The 15154-nt window shown below is 44.3% G+C and overlaps 1 pseudogene; it reads right to left on the bottom strand.

The window, feature by feature from the left end:
- Window positions 1-200: 200 nt before the first annotated feature.
- On the bottom strand, window positions 201-10076 carry LOC139834922 (cyclic nucleotide-gated ion channel 1-like; annotated as a pseudogene).
- Window positions 10077-15154: the final 5078 nt, after the last annotated feature.

Genomic DNA, 15154 nt, shown 5'->3' with positions numbered 1-15154 from the left:
ACAGACCAAAGGTCTTTTTCCTTCCCCAGCAGATTATCTATCTCACCTAATACGGAGTACATATTTTTTTGAGGGTGCCACATCATACTCCCACTTTTGACCCATTCCATAGTTCCATACAAAAATGTATGCTATCGTATCATCTTGCAGGGTTTAGTGAATCTAAAAAATATATCTTGCAGGGTTTAAGGACGAATAAATGATCATTCACATTTACACAAATTCCCATTTCCTAAATATGTGGTACGAATGCAGTGTGGAACGCTTATAACAGATGCATCCCGTTTTTCCGTATACAAAGATAGCACATGTACAGACAACAACAAAAACAATTACACATTGAATTATACATCAAATAAACCACAAAGCTTTAAACCAAGCGATATCTATGTACAACATCCAATCATAAATCTGAGTCAACTGGTGAGTTGGGGTGCAGGAGCAAACTTTTACCGGTTGGACCATGACTGTCTTAGAAAAATTACTCTCCTTCAGCAAAAGTTGGGTTCTGCCGGCTTCTGTAGCAGCCTTGCAGGCACTCTTTCCTGCAAACGAGCCTTTCGGGTGGCGTTACGCTCGTAGGATCCGCATCATGTTGCCAGCAAAACGCGAGGCATACAGTGCCGCGCCAAGACTGAGCTTGGTAGAGTCGTCGCTACGATCGCTGCTTGCAACCTCTTCTCCTTCTCAAACAAAGCATCTTCCAACTTCTTTCTGCAATATCTGTGCCAAGCTGCCTGTATGAAACAAGCGGCCCAGGTTCTCCATTGTTGTGAGTAGAACCTAAAAGTGTGCTGGAGTTGTTTGCTATGGAGTTTCCTGAACTGAGTGGCCACAAACTTCAAGTCATCGGCCCTCAGAACAAAGGCTTCCACTTCAGACAACGTCTTCACTGTCCTGGTTGAGCTGGGAAGGTTCGAAACTGCAGCGGGGTCAAGAGCCCAAGTGAGGAGCTCTTCACCGCAGAAGTCTCCCCTTTCAGAACATTGGAGTTGAAGAAACCACTCTGCCCACCATTTGTTGTCGTACTCTCCAAATATCCTCTCATGACGAATAGCATTTCATTCACTGGGTCTCCTTCTCGAATTATGCAGCTGTCTTCAGTGTACAGCATGGGCTTTAGACGATCACACATCGCATCCAGGAGCTGCTCGTCCATGTTTTCAAACATAGGAACCTGCAAACAGTGGAAAAGGGCTAAGCCGAGAGACCTAACTAACTGTCAAACCTGGAGCTTTCACTGTGTGATTTAAAACCCTCACTAATTCTACTGCATATGCAACGGGTGGACAGTAGGTGTCAAGAATATCCAATTTTCCGCATATGATTTGATACAGTTTGTACAGTTCAGCCTGTAGAGCTCAGCACTGGAAATGGGAATACTGGAACCATGCCACTGCAAAGTTTCAACTCTGAAAAATACTGTTGGATGTGAGTATGAGTGTGGGTCCAGGTCTCACATGACATGACACTGATACATCTGGTGGCATTTCTCAAAACTGGAACGTTTGCATTGGTATGGTTCGGTATATTTCCATTGGGACGGTGAGTGTGTGTGACCCCCGACAATAAATGTGATACTGGACAGGGATAATCAAGCTATAATAAAATACAGTAGAACCATGTAAGGATATAGTATGAGATTTCCCTAAAAATGAAAAGATGTGAGAACATACCTTCTTGAGAAGTGATAGACAAAGATGTCGCTTTATCTCTCTCCTAAGATCCTTGGGAAGATTCATAAGAAGGCCCTCTTCATCAACTCCTCTTGTTTCTTGCCACCTGTATTGTTCGTGACGCAGTATTCGCTCCTTGAGGTTCTCGGGAAGTAGTCGATGTGCCATCCATTGCTCCGTGTCGCGCCTTTTCACTCTCATTTCTTCTATACGCACAGAGGCTGATTGTAAATAGGTCTACAAAATCGAAAGAAGGAATTAGGACTTGTTGAAATACTTGTTCCCGGTAAATATATAATTAAAATACCTGTTCCTGCTTACACTTTTAAAATGTACTTCAGCCTTTACATATATAATAACAAATACACACTGGACAAATAATCAGGAGCCACTCTAAAGTGAAATAAGAAATGATGATACATAAAAAAGAATACAGATCAGTTATAATTTGTTGGTTGCAGAATCTCATGTTACTGTTATCCCATATTTTTCTGAGAATAATCAAGTTGCTAGAGTACCAGCTCTTGTTAGCCGCTGACATGATTATGGTGCCTACTGTAAAGGCTACTAGTCTAGACTCTTGCTAGAGGGCTTGGACTTATGCCTGGTACTTGAATATAACACTGATATAGGGTACTTGAAGAATTTCGAAGTTGATGCAAAATGTGTGTTCTGCAGCGGACAGATAGTAGAGGATGGCTTCATATAATATTTATGAATGCACCATTTAGTATTAAGTGCTGAAATTTAATTAATATCTCCTGGAACTGCAGGTTAGATATCTTTGGCATGTTAGCTTTGCCCCATTGTAAAGCTTGGGACAAAAAAAAAAATCTTTTTCAAGGAGCTAGGTACCTTTGGAATCAACATTTGGATACACAGAATAACTATAGCTTTGTGAAAAACCCTCCAAACAGTCAAAGGTGTTAAAGATTGATGTTCCGTGTCTACTGTCTAGGACATGGTCAATGCAGTTCGGATTCGGATATCGCATAATTGTGAATTTTTTTTATACTTAGTTGCATGCACTGTTCATCCAAAAATCCAAACTGATGTAGAAGAGTGGGCAATATTCAAGTATTCAACAGTACTCAGTGGGATCGATGTAGGCGCAACTATTCTTTTTAATAGTGTGTTGGCCAGGTCTTGAACTCGACACCTCTTGGCTATAAGACCATATTAAATTGCATGCATCAGCCAGTTCATCCAAAAGTTCGAACTGATGGAGAAGGATGAGCAATATATTTCAACAAGTATAAGCTAGACATAGTCATGTAGATGTGTACATTATGGAGAGTATAGTGTTGCATAGAGTATCGACACAAAATATGCTAAATCTAGGGGTGCACACTAACGAAGCTGGGTAGCAAATCCTGAATATATATAATAATCAAAAACTAACATCATCATGAACCTGGTAACGGTTGTCACGCCTATGCCAACGACACGTCAACTCTTCATAGCTGATGCTATGCTACAAAAGTACGAAATAGCCTATGGAGCTAGCTGTTTCAGGCAAATGGTACCACCACTGCATGCATTTTGAAAGAGGTTCCTTTGGATCCATGTTACCAAGATTAGCAGAACGTATTTAACGAAGACCTTTTCGGATACTAACCAATCGATGGATAGTAATACAAACGCAGATTCAGACAAGAACAACAGCAACATATAAATTATTATTTTCTATGGAAAATGTAGCTCAAAGTACCACTCAGTCATCTAACTTCCATGGATTTGGATAAAGAAAAATAGAAAATCGTGATGTTCACATAGTATTTATCAATTATCATACTGAGAGCATTATGCATGAAAAAACAAAGCTCTCCAGCTACAGTTTCATTTCACATTTGCCCAAGCAAATGACTAAAATCAAATGAATAGATTAGAGGGGAAGTACAAGGTACCACCGGGTGTTGTTACTCCATGTCTCTTACACCACCTAAATAAACTTGATATACTTCTTTGTCACTTAAGCATACTCATCTACTAACTCTAAGACATGGTAACGTTATCTACATAAAAAAATTGCAAGAGTGTTATGCAATTTTATTAAAAACCTTCGAAAGGAATGTCTAAACAGTATGCACACTATATTACCACATTTCAGTACTCCCTCCGTTCCCGTAAACAAGGCCTAATAAGATTCGCACGACGATTAAGAAGAACCACGCGGCGAGATTAGTTTCTAAACCTGCCCCTCATAAATCTGTGACTTCCTCCTAAATTCTCTCCCTTCCTCTCGTAGCCGCAGCAAATTCCCTAAGACTGCTCATAGTGGGAGTAACTTAGCTAGTAACATCACACAACTCAAGGCATTTTGGTGACATGGCATGGCAATGAATGAAGAAAGAGAGTGGGGTGGTAACTAGCTATGTTACCATAACATCACACACCCCAAGACAAGTTGAGTCTACACCATAGTAAATGGCACAATGCATGACACCACATATTAGTTACTACCCACTATGGAGGTAGTAACTTAAACTAGTAACATATGACATGTTACTAGTCTAAGTTACTCCCCACTATGACTAGCCTAACTAACTGTCAGGATCCACGACCCCACGTTACTTGCTGCCATTAATTCTGCATGTGTTGTTGAAGCCTAGGCCACATGCAAAGCCAATTAGAGCTGCATGCACATCATTTTTTCCTTAAAAACTGCATGCACGGTTAATTATTGGCCAGTTGAGGTGCATGCAAGACTAAAGCACGGAGGGGTACGTTGGAAAAAATCACAAGAACTGTAAACCCATGCCTTACTTTTGACAAAACTTGCAAAAATATAAACGCCTCATGCAAGGGAGCGGAGGGAGTAGTATATATGTAATACTTAGGTGATCTTATATACTCATATATTCCATGTACATGCCACCGTATGATACGGTATATGAAGTAACGCCCAGATCTACACATACACATAAGGGGAAACACGTCCTAGATTAGATTGTGGTGTGCTTTTAGCATGCCAGAGAAAGGCACAATTTTGCCCTTATTACTTCATATGTATCTATATCTCTTATAAAGCAAAACCCCACTAGAGATTATTTAAGTTGTTATCTTCACATGCAGCATATCCACATCATCACTTAACTGCAACCGTCGGATTTGCATGTCCAACCATCCATCCTGTTGTAGCATAGTGGCAGCGCTCAGGCAAACCAAGCATAAAAACTTTATTTATTTTTTACTGAAGAGCTTAGGATTTAATTCGATGCAGGCATATGAAGGGGTTAAGTCCCCAGCTATTCGTATTCTTCTCCAGTTTCAGTCTGTTGCTCGCCTTCTTCCAATTCACCTGTATACTCTTTTGTTTTCCCCTCCCATCTTATCATCTCACCTCAACACCTTCAACCCATTGTGATTCGTTCTATTTTCGTCGGCTTCAGTACCTGTTGCTCTTTGACTTGCCGATTCGCTCACACGGCAGGGGCAGCCGCCTGTGGCGCCCATGAATGATCCATGCCCGCCCACCAGTTTTGGGACAGTCAAAGCTGCAACAGCAGTTCGAATGGGACCTGAACAAAATGTTAATACTCGAGTGACAGCTAGGTGCCGTTCAAGCAATCTGTGGTTCCGTCTGCTGCTGCTCCCTCTTCCAATTTCATGCTTCTCCCTCTGTACAACTTTAGTAGGCGCATGCAGAAAAAAATGCATCCATGAAAGACAGAGAGATACCCTTTTCTCATTCTTATTCTGTTTGATGCCTGAGAGATGTTCGCCTGAATGGTTCTACTAAGTAAGAAAGAAATTTCAGAGGTTTTTTACTCAATTCATCTAATGTCTGGATCGACTACAAGGAAGCATTTAATTTGATGTACTGTGGGTGCATACAAATGGGATCAGTTTTCAGCTTCTTTTATTCACATATGGCTTTGTTATCCACCATCAATTTTGATGCCACAACGCTTCCTCAGGGGTATTTCTTGCTATTGGCGGTGGCCATACTGGTGCTCTTTGAGCCATATTTATCCGGTCATGAGAGCAACCAGTAAATCTCCCCAAGGCCAACAATGAAGTATGTGTTTCCTCATTCCCCTCTAAATTAATAATTATTTCTTTGCTCTTTCAGTTGAATGTCAATATAATGTAAAATATATGTTGGCTTTGCACCAATTTGCTTTGTTTCCTTCCCAAGGTTTACACAGAGTACAACTTCAAAGGTGCATTTTCGTTCATGTTTTTTTCATTGTTTACCAAATCCACTACGTAATACAATTGATACTTTTGGATTTATTTAGTTGTCATCGAGACCCATATGTGCGCCAGTAAATTCACGGAGCAACATCCGGGGTATTAATCTAGTTGCAGTAATGAATTAATACAACTTACGCCAACAATAAATGTAATACAAAAAAGCTGGCGTCCATGTTAAAGACTTACCTGCACATTACCAATAAGGAGTGCGAATAAGACTAAACCGGATATCGAGACAAAAACAGCAAACAAATTCTCCCATGTGTAAGTGCTTGTTTTCAGATTTTGACCAAGAGAGCTGCAGTAGGCAAATCAATACATAAATACAATATCTAACTCAATTCAACATTCCTTGGTGGAACACAAACTGAAAACTGATAACAAGAAAATTGTGTGGTTGTTGGGGGAGGGGTGGGCAAACCTTAGACTTTGCAGACCCCACCAAAAGCAGTAGAAAAATTTCTCAAAGAAACTCGTCGACTGTGAAACAGTTGTAAGAGCCGGTTGGTAAATTCCAAATATTGGGTCTATGTCAGCGTCACCATTTGTCGCACAAACATCTCTTAAAAAATCATTCTCTCCAGCTGTGGTACTCCCACAATATAAAGATGAAAAACCTAGGCCTCTCTTGTTACATTCATCTCTCCAACAGGTGTCTTCTCTCTTAACGGAAAGAAGGTACCAACCAGCTCCAAATACCTGCAAGCAGTTACCACATCAGTTAGAAATATCTTGAGTATGGCTAACAAGTGTATCGACAGTAGCATGCAGGCTGGTCTAAAATCACAAAGTTCTCAGGTATGACATTTCTAAGTGAACAAGTACATGCTTTTGGATAATATGCTCAGCATCCCCATATCACAATCACATCAGATCAAATATTCCAGGTCTAAATAGAAAAGGGTGATTCATGCAAGCCGCTTTGTTTTAGAATAGACTTGCTAACATTTAAAACAATATATAGTTTAGGCATCTTACAAGATGCAAAGTTTTGGACATGTTTGCTCCTTCAAAAAGGAAATCACATGAAGAAATCAAGTGGCAATCAAGGATTGATTTGCACAAAGTAGTAAATGACACCATCATTCTCCCAATACACATCGGCTTATGATTTGCAAAGTAATGTATCTCACCATGACAATTTCATATATGTGCTATGAATACGTGCTACAGTATGTTCTAGAAAACATTGTCCCTGTGCTTTTATGAGCGCACAGCCAAGAGAAGTCAAAGCTAACAAAAAGAATCTAATGATCATGAATCTAGGTTAAACTTTTTATACCATCTCCCAAATGCACCAATTATTTTTAGCTGTGTTGATGTGGGCTCAAAACTGAACTTCATTCAAGAACATTCTTTCAAGCCACAGTACAGAACTATTAAGCAATTCTTCTGGGTTACAACTTACCACCAAGAATAAATATAATGCAAAAAACTAGATACAACAGACTCCAGTTAGCATGGGTTCAGAACTCCAGTTAGCATGGGTTCAGAACTCGAATATGTTAATTCATTTTAGAGAAGGAAAAAAGCAATAATTTAACTATCATTCTTCTTACTAGGTAACGAGTAGAGAACTTACATGACTAGCGAGCATATAAATTAAAAGGTTAAAAGCAGCACCAGCCCATGCCGTCTCTGTAATTATACCAGCCGACCTCGTGATTTGAAGGTAGAGTGGTATTATTCGGACTAGTCGAGGCACATATTGACATGTAACTATAATCATCAATACATCCTTTGCCTTCATAACCTCTGAACCTTGGAGATTGGGGAGCACTATCAATACAAATACCTGGTTATGAAAATGGTGTGGTCATTTAAAGCTTTATGACAAAAGAGATTCATACATAGGACTTTTTTGACATTGTTCCACTCAAAATTAAAAATGGCACGCTCAATTATTCAATTTTATAGGTTAAAAGTATGTGCCCTTGTTGGCATGCCTTGCATGTGCCTCAGAGCTTCAAACATACCAAATTACCAAGAAACTGAACTGTTAACCATTAGCTTATTTGTCAGCATGCTAATTATGGAATGCCCCCACTTAACATTCGCCTGGCCAATCCAACTTATCAGCACTTAACAATTCTGTGCATAGCTGCACTAAACCTTTCATTGCTGAGTCAGTAAGGCTTTGATTCCCCAGTGCTGCAATTCATTACATGGATGTTCCATATGTAAATGCGCTCCGGGCCATTAAGTCCAACAAATTAATTAAAGTACCCTAATTTAGCTAAGGGCAACAGTTTACTACTGCCTTCTTCATAATTTTGCATGAGCAAACTAGTACAAAATTGCAAGCATACAATGAGTTTTAATGGATCCCAAAAAAATTATCAAAATTACTCCCTCCGTTCCATATTAGTTGTCGCTGGTTTAGTAAACACATCATGCTAGATACTTCCACTCTTGCAGGTTAATACACAGTGACATATGAAGTACCTGAGGGAGGGGTAGGACAGCTAGAAAATCAATCACGAAATATGTTGACAGATACCGCTTTGCTATTGCAAATGTGTCTTCGACCAAGACTCCTCGACCAAATACTCTGGAAGATGGGGCAACAAATCCTGTTTTGAACTGGAATATCATATGCAGCAAATAGAAGATATCTGTGAAAAAGCGCAGGATACTTGTTACCCTTGCCAACTTCCTGTCCAGATACAGGCAGTTTTTGTCACCATCAATCAAAGGGATATAGAAGAATAATGGGTCCACAGAAACGGCAATAAGACATGATATCACAAATATCTTGTTCCATCTTTGCAAAAATGGCCCTTGAGGATCGAGAACTCTTGCTTTTGCCTTCTTTTCCTCTGGAGTTGATCTGTTCAGGTTTTCAGAATGCGAAACGTTCCCAAAGAATGACAAGGCTCCTAGAGTCTTATCCTTTAGTGAGTCAAATGCATTATGTCTTTCTTCTGAAATTACCCTCTCTGAACTGACAGAATACTCAGACCTCCAGTCCTGAAATCTGAAAAAAACAAAGGACAGCTTAGACAAGCCAGAATACTGTTCATTTTTATTTTTCTGAGACTACTTATAACATTAACTTGGAGATCTATAAATCTCAACAACAAAAAACTTTGGAACCCTATAGAATATGAACTTTCTGTAAACCATAATGAAGCTGACTTAGGTTTTTCTTTAAAGCAACAAAGTCTTTAGTCCATGGAGAGGGCAGAAACTAACTTCACATATCTCTCTTCTCCGAAAGCCATGGAGCCTTGCTACCACCAGCAGAGGAAAAAGAGGGCCTTGGCAGCAATGGATCAAATGTTCAAGTCCAGCATTCTCCGTTAATCACATCCGGAAATGAGCAAGAAACCTAGGAAGGCACAGAAAGAAAACTCGTGAATACTCGATAACATAGCAAGTAGCCAAGTACAATGAACTGGACAAAATTCTGAAGGCAGAAGATACAACTAAGAATTCAACGCAAGACTGTGTGTAACCCATGAAAATCCAATCTTTCAATCTTTTTTTTAGATTACAGGGATCAGCATCCCCGGTTTCATTGATTAGATCAACGAAACCTGAGCCAATCGTTCAATCTGCAATCTGAGCAGCGTGTTTTTTCAGTCTAGGGAATGGACAGCTTTCTGTGAATAGAAACACGTATTCATTCCTCAGCTTGTAGCAAGAGGGCCAGACGCAAAAGAACGGAACGACGCGATGACGGAAACAACAATTCCCAATTCCTAAGCGAAGGAGCGGTCCCTCCACCTAACCACTAACTCCGTGCAGAGCAGCGGCTCAACAACGACAAGGCCGCATCGCTGGAGATGGTGAAATTCGCTGGAACAAGCTCGTGACTCGCCCCCAGCCGAGAAAGAGCATCGCGCGGGCACGGGCAGCTACAGAGGGAGATCACGGGTCCTGCGAGACGGCACGTCGGGCGCAGGAATGGATCTGAGCTAACTGCGAGCAGAGAGAGCGGATCGGAGCTGCGGCGGAGGCTGTAGGGGACGCCGCCGTAGCAGCAGCAGCAGCAGCAGCAGAGGGCTTACCCGAACGGCAGGTCCGAGTTGGGGAATCGTCGCCGGCCGGTGAGGGAGGGGGGCGAGGTGGTAGTGGAGGGAGCTAGTGGAATGACCAGAAGGGGGCGGAGGAGACGGCGGCGTGTCAAGGGCGGTTTTGCTGTCGTGCCGGCTTCCGCTGCACGATGATGGACTCCGGCTCGACCAGACCGAGCAGCCGGCGAGGGGACGAATGAGTCAAGGCCGTCTCTCTCACGAGTCACGACGGTCCGTCTGGCAGTACGGTAATCCGAAAGGACCTTTCGGATTTCACAATCACACAAGTGAAAACCGTTTTAAATGGAAAACGATTCTATTCCCCCGGGGATCACGCGTTTTCAGCCCCCGGGTGGAGGGCCGTTAGATGCACGCATCGCTCCACATGCCTGGCCCCACACTCTTTCCTTTTTTCTTTCTTCTTCCTATCTCTCGCCTTATCCTCCCCGTGCCCAACCCTCCACGCGCGCCGCCTCCAGCCGCTCGCCGGCGCCGCCTCCAGCCGCTCGCCGGCGCCGCCTCCCGAGCCACGCGCCGCCGCTTTCCTAGCCGTCACGGCCCGCCTCCCATGCCACGCACCGCCGCCTCCCGAGCCACGCGCCGCCGCCTCCCGCCCGTCGCCGGCGCTGCTTCCGTGCCACGCGCCGCCGCTCCTCCCGCTCGCCGGCTGTAGCCTCCCGCCGCCGTCGGAGCCTCCTCTCGAGTCGCACCGCCGCCGCATCCCCGGCTCGATGCGTGCGCCATGGAGTTCCCGTGTGCGGCCGCCTCCCTCGCCGCTCGATGCGTGCGCCATGGAGTTCATGCGGCGCGCGCCGCCGCGTCCTTGGTGGGCTGCTGCCGTGTCCCTCGTGGGCTCTGCCGCTGCGCGCCGCCCGCACCTTCTCTTCTCGGACATTCCTCTCCTGGCGCTATTCGTCTGTCCCGGAACCACCAGCCTTCGGAAATCTCAAAGCGGAGGTGTCAGCTGGTGCTACAAGCACAACCATGCGCCGGCACCGCGCGTCTTCTAGAAGTTTGTCGCCTTAGGGCCTTCGGTGTTGCTATCGGTGAAGACCGATTTTGCTAACTTAGCCCTTCGAGGTTGCTACCGGCGGAGGACTCGCTTTTGCTAACTTAGGTGTCGTGCGTTGCCATCGGCGGTTCTCTGTGCATTGCTACCTTCGGTTGCATGGAGTTGCTTCAACCTTGAATGGCGCTGCTGCCGACTGCGGGCGAGGTCACCATTGATGTCTCCAAGTATTTGCAATATATGAATAATTTTTTTGCTACATTTTTTTTACGGTTTTGCTACAATTGCTAAATGTGTTTGCTACTGGGGTCTCCGGCAAGGTCTCCGGTGAATTCTCCGGCGAGTTCCCCGTCAACGTCTCCGATGATATCTATTTTTTGCTACATTAGCATTTTTTTACTACGCGGTTTCCGGCGAGTCTCCGGCGAGATTCCGGCGAGCTTAGACTTTTTCTTTTATTTCATGGGGCGAACCGTTTTTTGCTACAATGTAGCAAAAGCGAGTTATTTTTTTGCTGCCGGGAAGTGTTTTTTGCTACATTCAGTAAAACCAGATCTGACCGTCCAAGATGACTGATCCGACGGCTGGCGACCCGGGGGCTGGGAAATCAGATCCCCCGGGGGACGCCCAACACTTTCCTACAAGATATGGTTAAGAAACATTTTGATTCTTGTAAATATATATGATTTTCGTAATATCCTCCATGTTCAGTTGGCACATTAGTTTAGTTTATATTCTTGAACTTCTGTTAGTTTAGGTCTTGCACTTGTGTCCGCAAGGTTTAGTGCTGTTGTAAGTTGTTTGCTGGTGTTTATGTGAGTTGTAAGTCATTCTTCAGCATCCCTATACCCTAGCCGTGTGGCTTTATTAATTTGAAGTCGGGCACCTTGTGCTATATGTTTTAATAAAAATGTATATCGGCAAGGTTTAGTGCGGTTCTTAAAAATATAATAAAGACTGATTACAGTGACGCATCCTCCATCAGAGTAGGACTATGAGCTCTATTAGGCCATGTACAATATGATGTGCTTGAAGAGTGCTCACAAAAAATAAACCAAATTTTTCCTTAAGCACTAGTGCTTATTTGTGCATGAAAGGTGCTAGGTTAGGGGCGCGGATCGTCTGCAGTAGAGTAGCTACTGTACAGGTACAGGTACAGTAGCTAAATTGATCTATCCAACGGTACTCCTTAATTCTTTCTTCTTTCCTGGTTCGTTCAGCAAAGTGCCAACACGGTGAACCGCCGCGGCTCGGTTGCTCCGATGAGGGGTTGGTATCCAGCGGCGCCCCATGACGGAGGGAATCATGAGCGAAGCCACGCGGAAGCTGAGGACTGCGCTTCGGCAACGGCACGAGCATTGGTCCCGCGCCGACGACACAGCAGAGGGCGCTGAGCAGGTGTTGGTGCTGCTGTTCCGTGTGCTCAACTGGGACCCGAGCGAAGGCACTCTGCGTGGTGGAGCGCTTCGGGCCCGCCGCTTGCCCTCCGTGTGGCGCAGCGGGTGCTCCGGCATGAGCTTTACGTCTCGCGGTTGCTGCGAATGATGTCCACCCTCACGACGACGGGGCCTTCCTCCGCACCAGGGCTGGGGCGCGTCGACGGTAGGTGGCCGATGCTGGCGAAGCTGCTCATCTTCGATCTGCTGCGGCAGCGCGAGCGCGGAGCGCCGCCGTGCCCGTCACTTCGCCCCCGTGTCCCAGTTCTGCAAGACATCCGGTCGCGGCTTCCTCGTCGTGGCTTATGCGCGTGTGCTTCCCCATCGCGGCGGGTGCGTATGGACACCGCCTCCAACTACCGTGTCGCTTTTGCCTCTTGGGGCCTCGCTTTGGAAGTCCGCTGGTCAGAGGGGTTTGTGGTGTGTTTTGGCAGTTTCGGTGGAGGCGGGTTCGTCTTCGGCTAGATGGGTCGCGGCCTCGGGGTCGGTGTGGTAGTTGGAGCGGTGGCTCCGGTCTTTTCGCCTCCGCCTGTTGCGTTGAGGTGTGGTGTCGACCTGGTTGGTCGTCGACCCGTGTGGAGCGCAGCCTCGGGGCTGGCGTGTGGTGTCGTGTTGTACGGTTTTTCGCCAGCTTTTCCTCATAAACGGGCCAACTCTTTTCTTCTATATCAATGAAAGACAAAGCTTTTGCCTCGTTTCAAAAAAAAATATTGTGCCGGCGAGCCGCACCCCACCGTGGCCTTTTGCTGATCGAACCGAGCAAGAAGAAAGAATCAAAGAGTGTTTTGATAACCGGAACCGTTGGATACAATTAGACGGTAGATCAACTAAACTACTGTACCGATACAGTAGCTGCTCTACTGCAGAGGATCCGTGCCCCTAGGTTAGGCATCTGACTAATATAATTAAGCATCAATGCTTACAAAAACTAGGTTATTTTGTAAGCACTTTTTAAACGTCTTTCGATGTGCAGACCCTTAAAGCGATTTTCACGGCACCCCGCACTACGTCCACCGCAATCCAAAGAGTCATGTGTCCTTAGTTGACTCGTTACCGAAGAAAAAGTTTGACATAAGAGAATAAGTATTATATTCCGCATCTCATGTTTAACTAACCTTTCAAAGTCTTGAAGAATTGATTGGTGTCGAACCGGTAGCTGCACCATAGCGTAGCCTTTCGCTCACCCACGTGCCCATTCAAGCAGTAGCGGAACTAGACAGAAAATTATGGGCGGGCCAGTCTGAAGGATAGACCAATAAAACCAAGTGGATCAGACTTTTAGTGGGCTGAACCTTAGTATTTTGCTCAAAACTGGGCGGGCCATGGCCCAGTTTTGACTGTACATAGGTCCGCCACTGCAGTCAAGGCATGTACATACGGTCAAATCTTCCAGACAAACCAGCAGCCGGTATCTGAGGCGAACAAACCTTACATCATTTGCCTTCCTCGCCACATCATTTATCTAGAACCATAGGAGTGGGGTGGGGGCAGATGCCCCCCCTCCCACACACACACACACACACATTTTTATTGCATGGAAATTCGATGAATCACGAAGTAACCTCTCATTGTGGATAAATTCAGAATTTCTCTAAATTTGTCCCTCGGGACCGGTTCTTATCTGAAAATCAAAGTGAAGCTCCTCCCCTGAATGACATGTTGCCAGAGCATATACTCTGTCCTCCTGGACGAGAGCAACCACAACATGTTCTATTTTCATTGCTGCGACAACGTGACCTAGAAAAAATAAATAAGTACAAGAAAAGTTCAAGTAATCTGAAGACCGTAAATGAAACATGCTAAACTGACATTTCGCACAATTTCTGGAAGTAGTGAATGAAGTAGCTAGTTGTGTATTACTTCTGAATATTGCAACTGTTTGTGCTTGTGTTAATGTGTGTTGTATGCATGTATGTCTTTGGTTCAAAATTTAGCAGTAAACTAGCTTACTATGAGTTTGAGGGAGTCAGTTTCACATGATATTTTATTTACATGATTCGTCATTTTAATTCACTTTAGTTGCTTCTATCGTAAATAAAAATATAAAACTCGGGTTTGAATGAGCAAATGAGCTTGTTCCAACATTTCCATTTAAGACCATCCCTAAAAAAAATCTCCAAAGATTGGTCAAAGGCTTGGGGACGGTGCCCCCCCCCCCCCCCCCCCCCCCACAACATTGCCAATTTTCGAGAAAAAAATCATGATTTTCGGGGTGCTTTGAGAATTGTAGCACCTTAAGCACTAAGATCGCTAAGTACCTTCTCAATATGTTTCTGGAGTCCTTTAGTGCCAACTTTGTAGAAAGTGGGAAGAACAGAGAACAAGTTTGGTTCGTAACCCCTTTGAAGCCATACCGAAATTTGTTGTTACGGAGATATTTCTTGTAACATTGGCTGGCTACAAATTTTGTCTCCACATACCGTCAAAATTCTACTCAGCATGCTCCTCGCCAATTTGTGTGTGTTTCATGGTGTTCCAGAAGTGTGTGGAGGACAGGGTTTCGCCAAGCTCTTTTCACAGTTTGCTCATCGCTTATGTTTTCTATACTTTGTAAGTTCAGCCCAAACAACACCAAGAGCATTCTCAAAAGTATAAACCCCCGTATGTCCATGTGGGAATCATTTGGCACTTGAGAACAATTAGTCAAGCTAGATCACGTGCTAAGTGCTAACCATTCTTGGATAACTAGATGATGTCCTGCGCGTTGCGGCGGCATATTTGTTTAGAATCTTTGGACAATTATGCACAACAAAGAAAATAAGAAATCATTGGAGTAAGTGCGTGGGTTCCCTCTTGGAAACAAGTGCACTGCCG

The sequence above is a fragment of the Lolium perenne genome, unplaced genomic scaffold (assembly GCF_019359855.2).
Source record: "Lolium perenne isolate Kyuss_39 unplaced genomic scaffold, Kyuss_2.0 unplaced70, whole genome shotgun sequence".
Classification (NCBI taxonomy): domain Eukaryota; kingdom Viridiplantae; phylum Streptophyta; class Magnoliopsida; order Poales; family Poaceae; genus Lolium; species Lolium perenne.
Note: the sequence above shows the minus strand (reverse complement) of the source record. Positions and strands in the feature narration are given on the sequence as shown.